Raw genomic sequence first — 14056 nt, forward strand, 5'->3', positions numbered from 1 at the left:
TCTGCAAGCCACCCAGCGGTGTGTGGCGGAGGGCACTTTACGTGCCACTGTCATTACCTGCCTTTCCTGTTCCAGTCGCCTATGGTTCGCGGGAAGAACGACTGCCGGAAAGCCTCCGTGCGCGATCGAATCTCTCTAATTTTACATTCGTGATCTCCTCGGGAAGTATAAGCAGGGGGAAGCAATATATTCGATACCTCATCCAGAAATGCACCCTCTCGAAATCTGGACAGCAAGCTACACCGCGATGCAGGGCGCCTCTCTTGCAGAGTCTGCCACTTGAGTTTGCTAAACATCTCCGTAACGCTATCACGCTTACCAAATAACCCTGTGACGAATCGCGGCGCTCTTCTTTGGATCTTCCATATCTCCTCTGCCAACCCGACCTGGTAAGGATCCCACACTGATGAGCAATACTCATGTAAAGGTCTAACATAATTCTGTAGGAGTTGTTTGACGAATGACACTAGTCTCTTGTGCATCATATCCCATACTTGGTTAATAGGACAAAAATCAGGAGATGATGCTGGCCAGGGAAGCTGCTTCACGTTTTACAGAGAATGTCGAGTTTCATGGGCAGTGTGTGGGTGAGCATTGTATTGTTGGAACAACACATCACCTTCCTGTTGCAAGAACGCCAAAAGAACAGGCCTAACACCAGTCTACACGTACTGAGCGCTGGTTAGCGTCCCCTCCAGAAACACCAAAGGAGGACGTGGGTTGTAGCTTATCGCATCCCAGACCATGAGGCCCGCAGTAGGGCCAGTGTGTCTTGAACGACTGCACTCTACAACACAGCGTTCACCAGGTCTATGCCGTACGCGCAACGGACCATCACTTGCATGCAGGCGGAATCTGCCTTCATCGCTGAAGTGATCCCCTGACAGCACCAATCGAGCTGTGCAAGTCGATGCTGTGGAGTAGGAGGCACGCTAGATGTGTTCGTGCCTGTAGTCGCATTGGTAATTGTTGCCCTTACAGTACGACGATCTTGGCCGGCGTCTGTGCTGCGTGGATGTCCACGGGTGTATGTTCACTAGACCACTGATAATAGCATCGTTGAACAACTGACGCGGCATGAACGACTTGCTTGGAAATTCTCCAAAAGGATCCCCCCCCACTCGGAAGGCAAGAATTTGACTCCTTTCAAACGCTCAGTTGGCCATAGAAAGCACGAGTGCGTCCTCATGGCATGGTTGAGAGCATTCCGTATTAAATAGTAGGCACAGATGGCACTCAGGTAGCTATGCCAGTACCCTGTGTGCTGGTGGTGGACATTGAAACCATTATCACTGATCTACAGTACTGGCCATTAAAATTGCTACACCAAGAAGAAATGCAGAAGATCAACGGGTATTCCTTGGACAAATATAATATACTACAACTGACATGTGATTACATTTTAACGCAATTTGGGAGCATAGATCCTGGGAAATCAGTACCCAGAACAATCACCTCTGGCCGTGTTTTCGCCTTTCTCATTTTCTGCCTCATTTTTCTTTCTCAGTGTAAACAACAGCAGACGAGGATTTCATTGTAGCAATCAAAAATATACGGTAACCGTATGGCGCAAACCTAAATGAAAAATCTAGAACAAGCCCAAAATAACAAATAAATATCCATTCTAATTAACTCTCTTTCATCTTTTTCTAGAAGGCAAATGAAAGCCAGAAATTGACCCTCCGCCTGTATGCGCTCGTGTAGGACTTGGAAATTTGCTGACTAGCTCCGGTGCTTCTGAATTTACGTAACGGGACTTTTGTACTATCTGAGCTCGAAATAAATGGTGCATACACATATGTAGCAGCACTGTTATTGAAATTTCGTCTCACAGGGGGACCACAGACCTCTTGATCATGGGTTTTGATGAGTCTCAAGTATGCTGTAGAGCAGTGGTAGTCAACCTGGCGGCTACCGTCCACTAATGTGTGTTCCAATTTTCATGATCGACGGAAGTTGGTAGAGAATTAAAAACATTCTCATTAGGTTTTCATAAAACTTTAACATATATATTCACTAAGTTTTATTATTATTCCCTTTCTTTTACTGGAACACTACTTTAGAAGTTTTATAAGTTAAAGTTAATTTCATGGTTTATAAATCACATTTATTGTGGAACCAGTGGGTGGTGGAAAATTTTAATACTAACAGAGGTACGAAAGTGGGCGGTAAGTAAAAAGCTTTGAGTAGCCCTGATGTAGAGGGACCTTCGTTGAGTACCTGACTAGCAGCTTTTCATGTGATGGCCGTGGTTCCAGAAAAAATCGATGTTGAAGTTTTGTGAGTACGTTCTGTATATATAACGATAGTCATCTTTCGAGTGAGCGAATGTGGTGTCGTAGTAGTACGGGTTCAGACGCTGTACGAGAACCCTTTAAAAACAGTTTCTGCGTACAGAATTACATTAAATAGTATATATCATGCGACTTTCGCATTATTAATTTCATTAACAAACCAATCATTACAGACAACTTTCTTCAAATGTGTATGCCATTTGTTACAGAATAGATTACAGAATGGTCTTATTCGCAATCGCTTACATCGCCTGTTGTATTGGAACGTAATTGCTGGTGGGAGTTTTAGAAGTGTCAACCGAAACACAAATTCTTACACCACCACGCACACTTAAAGCTACTGCCTTGCAGGCACACAGACTTTTTAGAAGCGATACCGGGAAACATAGGTCGCTTAAATAAACCTCGATCTGAACTACGCGTATTTAATCATTCCTGTACGAGCAGCTGCAATAAACTGATGCAGAATTAAGGATGTAATTTTACGAACTCTCCCTCAAAGCAATTTTTCTGTTAGTCTTTAGCAAGTCGAGTGCATTTTGAATTTTTTCGTAAAAATTTTGACATGGTTGTAAAAATTAAGGTCGCGGCATTATCAAAGTGGAGTTCATTTGGCTGGCACAATTTTCAAGGTGCAGGTCCATGCTTGCCTTTCGTCTGCAAAGACTTGATCGTAAAGTGTCTGATTCGTGCACCCTCCTCATGATCGTTACCGAAAAGGAATTTTTCTTGTCCACATACGGAAGAACGGCAGATTTTAAAAATTCTTCTTGGAGCACTTTCGCGAACATCCCTGATTTCGTGAAGGTCACAATTTTAATTTATGAGTCAAGTCTTCAACTGTTTTTTTGAACATTCCGACAAAATTTCCGGATGGTTCTTGTAGATATGCGAAAACTTAAGGGAATATCTTTGCTGATGCTGTTGTGGTATTCTGTGCTGCGAAGAAATCACTAGAGCCGTACAGATCGGTTTCCGTTCCCTGTTCCGCAAGGTATCTATTGCACGTCAATTGGTACTGGCAGCCGGTTTGATCGGTACTAATTACACAGTATTGTTCAAAATTAGGGATGAATAATTTCGTCTGTGTCTGGAATCCGGCCGCAGCTGCCAATAATTCGCCCATCGTTAGATACTCGCTGGAGCTGTCCAAATATTTGGAATTTTAATTACGCCCCACAAACACATTTGAAGAAAGCATTCTGCAATGATTAATTTATTAGTGAAACCAATATGCCAAAAACGTCTATTTTCGAATAGTTTTGCATGTCATATTCTATTTAATGACCTCCTGTAGGATGACATTGAATGAAAGGCACGCGGATGGGTCTGAAGGCAGAAAACCACTGTGCAGGTCGCGATCATTACCTTCTGTACAACAGTCACTCGTTATGGATACAGAACGTACGCACAATACTTCAATATCGGTTTTCTCGGAAAGTGGGGCCGTCGCATGAAAACCAGCTAGCCAGGTACTCAGATATGCTCCCTCTGCATCATATCCGAGACTCAACAGAATCCGTCATTTAACAAGTTTGATGGCTCCTTGTCAGGAATAGAATTTTCGTGTATATTCGATATATGTGGCACCAAAAAAATCAGTGAAAATGAATAATTATTACTTTCAATTACGGGCAACGTCTAATTACAGAAAATATGTTCAATTTATTTCTTTACTTATTTATTTCATTTTATTTCCCAAGCAGACGTATTACTAGTCACTAGGTTGTGTGACACAAATGTTTATTTTTGTTTCAGGTGAAAGTGTATTGAAAGCAGCATCGTGAATATCTGAAAACCCAAGACAATTAGAAACTGTCCGGAGGGCAACGCCGTAGGGCAACAACACCGTTCATTTTCAGTTCGTTACGTTTCTTCTGCTCACAGGTAAGTCGCTTACAATACGGCTCTAGCACCAGCACTTTTGCTTTGTTACAGCTGCTTAAAGGCAAACTGCTGAAATCATGTGCTGTGTCTTAGATTGTCAGAGTGTTGACTGCCTCTGTGAGTGAGCGGTTCCTGTATATTGATCGTGAAGCATGTGTGAGGAATACTGCTACCTTGTCTCTTCATTCGGGCTGCAGTTTTCCGGTGTTTACAATATACAACTAGAAACACTGTACTGGAGAGGTAAAATTTTCTTGTCAGTAGTTTATATTATATTTGCCAGGGAAGTGCTTGAGAGCTGTCTACAAATGGCAACATTTGTTGCATTACTCATGTTGGAAAGTCACTGTCTCTGTTCTCCCGTTACAGTAACTACATTCCATTAACCTACATCTGAGGAAGTATCGGCATTTTGTGAAAAACTCTTCGGTGTGTGTTCGTAACTACCTGATTCCTTCTTTTTATTTTTTTACGTACCCTACAGAGAGATTTTTAATTAACTGCGCTCTCTCATCACCGAATTTTACTCATAGTTCCATAAGAGTACTTTTCAATGTGGGACTGCGAGTGACAACAGCTAATTGTCTTCTACGTGGACTACGTGTATTTGCTCATTCCTGTAAGAGCAGATGCGTTCAACTGATGCAAATTTAAAGATCCCCCGCGAAGCGATTTCTGTGTTAGTGTTTAGCAAATCTCATGCATTTTGAATTTTTGTCGTGAAAATTTTAAGCTGCCTGCCAAACAAAACGTCACGATGTTGTCGAGGCGGAGTTTATTTGGTTGAGATAATTTTTACAGTGGTTGCCTTTCATCTAGAGAGACTTGATCGTAAATTGTCTGATACGAATCACTGATGTAAAAGAATTTTTCTTGCCCTACATACGGAGGAAAGACAGATTTTAAAAACACTTCGTGCAGCGCTTTCGTAATTGTAATCTTCTCAATGAATTTCAGAATAGCCTTACGACGAGAATTAACAGACGTTAAACGTGAAATAGTTGTTGCCCAAGCTAGACGCTTGGGATATTCTATTTCGGAAATCGTTAGGGAATTCAATATTCCGCGATACACATGTCAAAAGTGGGTCGAGAATATCAAATTCCAGGCGTTAGCTCTCACCACTAATAACGCAGTGGTCGTCGGCCTTCACTAAACGACCGAGAGCAGTGCCAACAGACAAGTGACTTCGCGTGAAATAAGCGCAGAAATCAATGTAGGACGTACGACCAACGTATCCGTTAGGACAGTGTGGCAAAATTTGTCGTTAATGTGCTGTGGCAGCAGACGACCGATGCGTGTGCCTTTCCTAAGGGCCCGACATCGCCTGCAGCGCCTCTCCTAGGCTCGTGACCGTATCTGTTGGAACGCAGGTGACTGAAAAACCGTGACCTGGTGAGACGAGTCCGTATTTCAGTTGGTAAGAGTTGATGGCAGGGTTCAAGTGTAGCGCAGACTCCACGAACGCACGTACCCCAGTCGTCAACAAGGCATCACCTCAGTCTTTATTGTAATGAAAAGGACTGAGAACATGAAGAAAACTATGAATAACCACCGTAATAGAAAACAAGATGACTTCTTCTAACAAACAGCAGATTTTTTAAAGAATTTTGGAAACGATCGAAAATATAAAAACGAACAACGCCGTAGTAAACGAATTTCCAAATATTCAACAGGAAGAGACGACGTGGGTCACAGCCGGTAGCTAGCATCATTAAATCCTGTTGAGCCAGACCACCAAGCGAGGTGGCATCTTGCTTGGCCCATTGGACCCGCATTCGGGAGGACTACGGTTCAAATCCCCTTCCGGCCATTCAGATTTAGGTTTCCTTGATTTTCCTAAATCGCTCCAAGCTGATGTTTCGATTGAAGAGATTTCCTTCCTGAGGCAGATTTCCTTCCCCATCGTTTCGCAATCCGAAATTGTGCTCTGCATCTAATGACCCCGCTGTAAACAGGACGTTCCTCCTTCACCCAACGGCAATATTCCATTATTACTGGAGGAAGTGGAGAAGAAGGCTGTAATGGATGCCACGACAGATTCTAGGCTACAACGGAAATAATTAATTAGTATAAATATAAATAAAATGTGCTGATTTTAAGGAAAATGGAGAAAAGTATAGCGAAATATGCTTTACCTTAATAGGGATACTGAGCTACAAATATAATATATGTATGTGTTAGCAGTAGACTGAAACGATTATCAGAAGAAGGAAAGGAAGAGTAAAAGAACCTCTGCAGCTGTAGTGGAATAAATAGTACGAATTTAAAATGTATGTATATTTATCGTAAAGAAGAAAATGCTGATAAATCGACAAAGGGTTAGAACTTCCGCAGACATAGCAGAGACGGTGTTTTGTTTCTCACACACAGCAAAGTATGTATATTTATCGTAAAGAAGAAAATGCTGATAAATCGACAAAGGGTTAGAACTTCCGCAGACATAGCAGAAACGGTATTTTGTTTCTCATACACACCAAAGAGTGCAAAAGTTAATTACTCTTGAAACCAATGAAAACTTTATCCGTAATGACGAAGCTTAATGCGCAATCAAGAAACTAACTACAAAATACGCTCCACAACGTCTCCGGTCAAATCTGACGACTAGTATCACAAATTCTTCTTATCTTATTCGCGTGTTTCCGTATGCCACACGGAAAACGACGCCATCAACTGGACTACAGGCGGTCACCGTTGCTGAACGTCCTGTGTATGAGGCCGCACGACGAACTGGATCCTCGCTAGGCAACGACCAGCACTGGGACGATTGTTTGGGTGAGCGTCATCGGATCAAGTCCACGTCGCTAGCGTCATTTGTTTCCGTTGTAGCTATCCAGGGTGGCCGAGCGGTTCTAGGCGCTACAGTCTGGAATCGCGAGACCGCTAGGGTCGCAGGTTCGAATACTGCCTCGGGCATGGATGTGTGTGATGTCCTTAGGTTAGTTAGGTTGAAATAGTTCTAAGTTCTAGGGGACTGATGACCTCAGATGTTAAGTCCCACAGTGCTCATAGCCATTTTGACTTCTTTCTGCTTCCTTCGGGCTTCTTTCATTCGAGCTCCATTTATTTGTTTCAGTTTTGGTCCTACTGGAATTTTCGTAGAAAACCACAATCTATCTTGTAAGTATGGTTGGTTCGACTCTTTTATACGCCGACAGAATTTTAACCAGCGTATTTTTATGCCCGAATAAACGATGGTATACTTGTCAGTTTCTTTATTTGCTCTTGCTTCGTATATTCCTTCTACAGTATAATTTTCCTGGTTACTTTTCTTTCTCCCTTAAGAATTTCTTGAATATTTCTCGTTCTCTTCAACATGATTATTTCAACCCCAAGAAAGACACTCCGGATTAATGACTATGTTTATAGTCTCAGTTTTGAGTATTATGAGCCTTTTTGGTTATAGATGTCCTTTGTCAGTCTGAAACCTTTTTCCATTTTGTTTCAATGAGTTCTGTAACCAATCTTTTCCAAGTCAGTTTCCTAAATGATTGCACTGAAATTTCTAAACTGAGGTGCTCTCTCGACTTTCTGGTATTTACTTTTAATAAATTTGAGTGGCGCGTTGTCAGAGTGCGTACAATATCACTTGGCCCCTAGCTGCACAGACGGTGCAGTACCGGAGGAACCAACTGGTGCAGTGGCGGGTACTCATTCGCCAGCGCAGTGAGGGAGATGTAGTTCTGCTGCTTAACCCTTCACGCAAACTCCTTTCTCTCAGCTAGCATGTCTGCAAGCGATGATATTAACGGGCTATGTCAGTACGGCTAACAACTGGACAATTCAACTGTTTATTATTATTACAATCAGACTGCAACAGAAGGAATGATATATTTTCACCTGACTTGCAAATATTTATTTCTTTCTTTCTCTTGTTGCCATGTTAAAATTAACTTCTTTTGCCAAAATACCGGGGTTTATTAGTAGGACACAGTAGATAAGACAGTTTCACACGTTAACGATCTCCGTTTGTCAAAGGCTCTTTTCGGTATCTCCAATCTGACAGGGCAAATGAAGAATATTACCAATATTTGACTTACACTCTATTGTTTTCCCGCCATCGGTAGTGAGTGCATTAGTGTAAGGTGGCTATAATTTCGCACCTTACAAGAACTCATCCACATAATTTGCCGTGATCTACAAACACAATTAGGTATCATGTGTTAGGTTGTACATCGTATATATGAATATATAAAGGAGACTGACATTGTCACGCACGCCTTGTAAATAATTGTTAATTCTTATTGCATGAAAGGTGACGGAGTGTCTTTATTATCAGAATGGAGTAATGAATGAATGCTTATACTAGTAGAGGTTGGAACGCCAGTGCAGATGAAACGGCAGGCAGAACTCAAGCTCTGGGTGGAAGGCCCACACAGGTGTTGGTCCTGCTTAAACACAGGAAGTAGCTAGACGGGGACGTCGTGGCACCTGAGCTCTGGAGCACAATAGAGTGACGGCCGACCGCTATTGTAGTAGGGGTGGATGGATAACTGGATAATACTTCCGAACTCTGCAAATCTTGGATGCAGGTGAGAGGAACGACGAAGCGGCACCTCGAAAACCACGCAGGCTCGTTTATTTCCATGGATTTTTACTTAGAATCGTACTATTGTAGGAGTATAGGTATTTTCTCGCAAACTTTCCGCGCTGGGCGACAAAAGACTAAAATATCGTTGGTCGGCGTTCGGAAGAAACTGTAGAGAGGAAGAGTATGCATCGGGAATATGATTTGTTTTCGGAATTACGATGGTGGGGAGCCAAGCCTTGCTGGGAAGCCAGCGCTCGAGAGACGAGGTCTTCGGTTGTAAGCGCCCATGTCTGACGGTCGCTCGATTTCAGTTTTGTTGCTAATGACGGACTTGCTGTCTTTGCTCTCAGGAGAGTTTATAGTTAGAACAGTTAGGCACTGTACTGTTGCGAACGTATACGATTCTGGACTTCGCCTCCGGGTTGGAAGTCGTCGTTGAGTACGCAGCGTTCAGTAGGTGAGAGTACTTCCTCTGCCTATACTTACGTTGAGACGTTATCTAAAGTCCGTGCTTGTGGCTGGGAGTTCACATTTCCCGTCTGTAGAACACAGAGAGGAGAAGGGAGTATTGGAGTATATTAGTCAGTGGACCGCCTTCTGCCGTCCTAGTGTTTGAAAGAGTTTATTTGTGGCTGGAGTTCTTCCATCGTCGCAGACGAGTACGAGAACCATCACTTCGACGCACCGGAAGCAGCACATTCGGTGGTATCACAAATTACTTCGGTTTATTAGGGCTATAAAAGCTAAACAGCTGTGATCACTTTAGTTTATTTCCACTGAGGTTCTACACCACCGTAGATCATCCTTGAAAGTAGTGTCTTCTAGTGTGTGGTACGTAGAGGATGTCAGTCATTTCGCGTCATTTGTATTAGACCTCGCTCTCATAATAAGGAAAATTCATTAGTAATTTTACTCAGGAAATGTAAAATTCGTAATCTAAAGGTTTTTTAATCTACAATAAATATATAAGTGGGCTGGCTCTGAGCACTATGGGACTTAACTGCTGAGGTCATCAGTCCCCTAGAACTTAGTACTTAAACCTAACTAACCTAAGGACATCACACACATCCATGCCCGAGGCAAGATTCGAACCTACGACCGAAGCGGTCGCGCGGTTCCAGACTGTAGCGCCTGGAACCGCTCCGTCACTCTGGAAGGCATAGAAGTAGGAACAACGTTTATCATTTAGTAGGATAAGTTGCCTTCATTATTCATTTATGTTTAGATTGTAATTTATAGAATTAAGAGATCAGGGGGTAGTCAGACAGGGCCAAATCTTCGTTTAGCGTCTATTATTTTCCTTTGAACACACTCATTTTACACCCGCCTGGAGTAGCATCTTGTACAGCAGCTGGTAAAAGAACCACTGCGACTTGGCCAAGTTTTACAGGTAGCCCGCCTGCATTCGCAGAAGCGACGCGTTGCTCATTCCTCACGGATGTGGGAACGAAGTAAATCCTCGACAGTGCCTCTCCCCAGTGGAGTCACGGCTGCGTTATTCGCGTAAGCAGCAGCAGCACAACGGCAACTTAACGCAGAGCGCGAAACGGCGTGAAACTCGCGTGGCTGTCTACCTCGTTGGGCGGCGCGTGCATAGCTGATGCGCCGGCATCCGGGAATAGCGAAGTGGGTCCTCAGGTCTAGCTGGCGGCTCTAAGCTTGCACGCTCACACATTCCCTCCGTTCTACACTGCTCTGCTCTTTTTTACACCCAGCACGGCGCTTGCCGCGTCAATATTTGATACAACGAGTAAATATTGCATTCTCCTTCCTGGAGCGGCGCTCTCTGCATCTCTCTCTCTCTCTCTCTCTCTCTCTCTCTCTCTCTCTCTCCTCCCTCTTTGTCGAAACAGACCCGGAGAAGCAGCTGCGAACAGCTGCCAGTGGAGGGAAAAAAGGTGCGGATATATTATTAGCACACGACTCGTCGATTACTCGAAGGTATCAGATGACAGAAACTGCCGCGGCCGCTACGAAACTGCCTCACGACCCTTTATCGTAACAACCTTTCAGCATGGACGTATCTATGTATCTCTCCTACGAGGCTGTTTCTCACAGTTCTTGCAGTACCTGGTGACGAAAATGAAAGGAACTCGCTCCAGTTTGGCTCAAATGGCTCTGAGCACTATTGGGCTTGACATCTGAGGTCATCAGTCCCCTAGAACTTAGAACTACTTAAACCTAACTAACCTAAGGACATCACACACATCCATGCCCGAAGCAGGATTCGAACCTGTGACCGTAGTGGTCGCGCGGTTCCAGATCTAAGCGCCTAGAACCGTTCGGCCACTCCGGCCGGAGCTCCAGTTTGAAGGCGCTGTAGAAGTTAACAGACCGCTTGGATTTCAGACTAATGGGCTTTCCAGTATCCGGCCGCGTAAATCGTCGGGAACGTTCCCCCGTGCAGGGGGTTACTGAGTCGTTTGTATCTGGGAATGGTGGGACGATATCACTAGACTAAAAAGAAATAGTTAAGGAGTAACAAAAATATTGGTGTATTAGCTGTTGCCCGCGGCTGCACTCGCATATCAATAGTTTTGTTATGATGAGTGTTGATGAGTAAGTAAGCTACTGTACTTGCAATAACGTCAGTTGCCCTTGCTATGCATCGTGTTATTGAAGTAACTATACATTTGCAACGTGTACAGTACGCAGAAAAATTAATAACTTTTTATATTTGCTTTATGTTCACTGATGTAAGAAAAATATGATCCATTCCCTACTTCACCCTCTTAAGGATTGATTTTTATTTATTTTTTACTTTCTAAAATATAATACGTTCTTCCTCATAGCTCAAGCTAATTGCATATTAAGTTTCATCGAAATGGTTATCAGTGGTTTAGTCATGATAACGGAAAAGAGTTACTTGCATATTTAAGAATACTAGTTGGGCGGTATGGATTAGACACGTTGAACGTGGAATAAACACTGTATTCATTACGTTGAATGGTTTTATACAGAGCATATGAATCAAAAAATCATTTTCAATAATGACGAAACTCAGAAGTCAAAGAGTAAACCGCTTCTCCCAAGAGAAAATATTTTCCCTAAGTCATGCTATATTCTTCAAATCAATAAACTACATACTTTTTAAAGCAGCCTGGTTCTTCCTCAGAGTTGAAGCTATCTTGAATCGGTCATAAAAGGTTTTCACATTTCTATTGTACAGAAACCAGATGGCAGTTATAAGAGTCGAGGGGCATGAAAGGGAAGCAGCGGTTGGGAAGGGAATGAGACAGGGTTGTAGCCTATCCCCGATGTTATTCAATCTGTATATTGAGCAAGCAGTAAAGGAAACAAAAGAAAAGTTCGGAGTAGGTATTAAAATCCATGGAGAAGAAATAAAAAAAAATTGAGGTTTGCTGATGACATTGTAATTCTTTCAGAAACAGCAAAGGACTTGGAAGAGCAGTTGAACGGAATGGACAGTGTCTTGAAAGGAGGATATAAGGTGAACATCAACAAAAGCAAAACGAGGGTAATGGAATATAGTCGAATTAAGTCGGGTGATGCTGAGGGAATTAGATTAGGGAATGAGACACTTAAAGTGGTAAAGGAGTTTTGCTATTTGGGGAGCAAAATAACTGATAATAGTAGAGAGGATATAAAATGTAGACTGGCAATGGCAAGGAAAGCGTTTCTGAAGAAGAGAAATTTGTTATCATCGAGTATAGATGTAAGTGTCAGGAAGTCGTTTCTGAAAGTATGTGTATGGAGTGTAGCCACGTATGTAAGTGAAACATGTACGATAAAGAGTTTTGACAAGAAGAGAATAGAAGCTTTTGAAATGTGGTGCAACATAAGAATACTGAAGATTAGATGGGTAGGTCACATAACTAATGAGGGGGTTTTGAATAGAATTGGGGAGAGGAGGAGTTTGTGGCACAACTTGACAAGAAGAAGGGACCGGTTGGTAGGACATGTTCTGAGGCATGAAGGGATCACAAATTTAGCATTGGAGGGCAGCGTGGAGGGTAAAAATCGTAGAGGGAGACCAAGAGATGAATAGACTAAGCAGATTCAGAAGGATGTAGGTTGCAGTAAGTACTGGGAGATGAATAAGCTAGCACAGGATAGAGTAGCATGGAGAGCTGCATCAAACCAGTCTCAAGACTGAAGACAACAACAACAACATGACGTGGTAACATGGTTGTAAAATTCGGTGATAGGGGTTGCTTGGAAGTTAAACTTTGATGGATTGTTGGACAAATCGGTTTTATGTTTGATCCATTTTTAATTCATTGCCACTCGATCCCGTACTTGTTTCTGAATCCCTCTCTTGGTATTTTCATTATTGCACTTACAGGTATTTTGCTGTAGCTTACTGTTTTCCGTACTCGGGCTGATCTCTCGGCAATATTATCAACTAGTTCACTGTCGTAGCCGGCTGAGGTGGCCGAGCGATTGTAGGCGCTACAGTCTGGGGTCGCGCGACCGCTACGGTTGCAGGTTCGAATCCAGCCTCGGGCATGGATGTGTGTGATGTCCTTAGGTTAGTTACATTTAAGTAGTTCTAAGTTCTAGGGGACTGATGACCTCAGACGTTAAGTCCCATAGTGCTCAGTCCGTTTGAATCATTTCACTGTCGTGTGCCCTTGTAAGGGCTTTAACTTTTCTTAAATCAACCAGCCAATTGTGGATCTGTAATCTTACGATTTTAGATCGTACTTATTCAATCAAGAAGTTATGATTCTTCGGCTTTACTACGTATCCAATGTCATCCTGCTGTAAGTATGGCTGTTGATACTATGTCTTAGATTGGTCATTCAATTACAAGTGCATTTCGAGTGGCAAAATGGCCTGCTTGCTTGTTCGAGCGATAATTATCCAATTTGAGAGGTAATTGATGAATAAGCTTCTTGTTGATAAATACTGATATTTGAGAACCCTCTCCGCATCTGACTTACTTCCATCTGTGTACACTTCTACAGAGCAGTACTTATTTCGTGCCTTCTCTGTTATTCTGGGAACGTTTGCTTTGTGTGGCCAGCTTCCGTACTCTAGAGTGATCTCTGTAATTTGTATGACTTCATTATATTTGACTGTATTGTAACATTAAGCTATTCAGGGATCATAAAAGCTATGGGCGTGAAGCCTGTTAAAACACGTAGCGCTTCATTATAGGTCCCCCTGTATGCTTTCACTATGGTTAAATTGGATAATCGCACTGCGTTATTAATTATGGTGTGGTTGTGTTGATGCTCCAGTGCTTCTAACCATACCAGCGATGCATGCAATAACACTGGAAACATATCTCTTTTATAAATAGTTAATAGTGCCTCAGTTCGCCCACCCCAGTATTATTTGCCATAATGTTCAGACTGTGTGTTCATGACCTGCTGAA

General features: G+C 42.7%; 1 protein-coding gene across 1 annotated transcript in view; it reads left to right on the top strand.

Annotated features, from left to right (window-relative positions):
* Positions 1-14056, top strand: part of LOC126284394 (netrin receptor UNC5C) — a 1047805-nt gene that overhangs the window by 217714 nt on the left and 816035 nt on the right. The window contains exon 2 of the mRNA XM_049983291.1: positions 4053-4181. The gene's annotated coding sequence lies outside the window, so the exon portion shown is untranslated. The remainder of the gene's footprint in view (positions 1-4052; positions 4182-14056) is intronic.

This window comes from Schistocerca gregaria, chromosome 8, assembly GCF_023897955.1.
Source record: "Schistocerca gregaria isolate iqSchGreg1 chromosome 8, iqSchGreg1.2, whole genome shotgun sequence".
In the NCBI taxonomy this organism is placed as follows: domain Eukaryota; kingdom Metazoa; phylum Arthropoda; class Insecta; order Orthoptera; family Acrididae; genus Schistocerca; species Schistocerca gregaria.